Genomic DNA, 1,828 nt, shown 5'->3' on the forward strand with positions numbered 1-1,828 from the left:
ACTTTTGAGTCTAACCTTTGCTTTTTCTAAGAAAATCTTGTTCTAACTTTTGAGAAAAACAAAACTAGCCTTCAACATGACCAAGTTTTTCACCTAACAGCTCCCTGCTGCTTGTTTCTATCCTAAGCCGAAGCAATTTTTTTCTAAAAACAAGAAAGTTTAAACCTAGAAATCGTACAGGAGTAAAGGCAGAAATAGATATAATTATTTAAACATCAAACTAAAATTTTAAAACATAATGACAAGGTGGATGAGCAATCTAAAATTATTTATTCAAACATAATTACAGACTAAAATTTAGAGCCTCATTCTCAGGTAAACAGCTAAGAAGCTGTTTAGCTATCCATAAGAATGATTTACAGATACTTATAAGAATGATTTACAGATACTTACTTGAAAACAAAGTACTCCACACTCAGACAGAAAGGAAAGAGCACACTGCTACTATGACTTTCTTGAGAGAAGACTCTTTTGCTCAATTTTCTGATCTAGAACTAAAAAAATTTCTGATGGTGGGATTTTTCGATGCCTCTACAAATGAAACTAAGGCTCCTTATATAGGGAGCGGAACTCAAACTAGAATTCAAAACATAAAAATGTACAGCACAACTCCATTATTTTCTGCTTTCGTGAGTGGTCCTGATGATGGAGGTCGGTTGGTGAAAAGCAGATTCCTTTAATTGAAATGTTTTTCACCTTGTTCTTTTTTGAAAAGCAAAAGCATCTTTTGGGAACAATCCAAAGTTACTTTCGCTGCTTTCGACACCTACTGCTTCACATGTTCTCGTCTCTTTCTGAATTGTGGCCAGGGACAAACGAGTTGTTACCATCCGGGCCATGCGTGCAGTAGTTTCATTGTCTTCGACATCTGTATCTACATACATTTTGTAGTGGTTATCACTTTCAAGCTTTTCAACCCACTGTAAGCATGCCAATGTCGAATCTATTTCCTTTCTCGTGAGAGATAGGAAGAGGTCGCTGCTGATTACGTCAGGATGATCGTAAGCAGTGATTATTATTTTCTCTCCTGCTGCCAGGAATGTATTTCTTGTATCTTCCTCGATGATCTTTTTGATATATTCTAGAGACATGGCCTTCATCCATGGAATGCTTGAATTTGGCTGGCCATTGTATCCAACACAGGCGGGCTGAATATATCTCTTTTGAATAATTCTCACATAATGATAAGGAGAAATGTATTCAACTTCACCGTTTGCTTTTTGAATCCATTCTGGTGGAGTGGATCTGAACTTCAGTCTAAGAGTGCAGTCATTCTTTCTGATGCTTTTGACTGTGTTGACGATGATAAGGGGCAGGCCTTTGAGATCATCATTCGTTTTGGTCCATAGACTATGGACAAAACCATTTTCAACAAGCTAAAGCTTGTGTTCTTGAGGATGTTCACTTTGAACATTAACTAAGTATCTTCCAACATAAGGTCCTGCAATAATGAAGAGAGTTGGAGGAATACATGCCTCAGAATTATGACTTCTTATCAGATTATGGAATTCAAACCAATCTGATTCTTTTAATGCTATGATAGGAACTCTAGCACTTTCTGGATCTTCAAGATAGTGAATTTTTTAATTTCGAACAACACTCTGCTGTGTATGAACTTCTTCAAACTGTGGCCTAGCATTCTCATGGAGTTCTTTAGCTAATGTGAACAGAGCTGGGAACATGAGACCACTGTTTCTTTCTTGAAAGGCAAATAAGAGGTTATCCAGGATTGCCTTCTGGTGGTAGCCTAGCCTCCTGCCAGTTCTGAACACAGGATCACCAAAGGTTCTTAATTCATAATTAAAAACATTTATAACTCCAGTTGAAG

The sequence above is a fragment of the Rosa rugosa genome, chromosome 5 (assembly GCF_958449725.1).
Source record: "Rosa rugosa chromosome 5, drRosRugo1.1, whole genome shotgun sequence".
Taxonomy (NCBI): Eukaryota; Viridiplantae; Streptophyta; class Magnoliopsida; order Rosales; family Rosaceae; genus Rosa; species Rosa rugosa.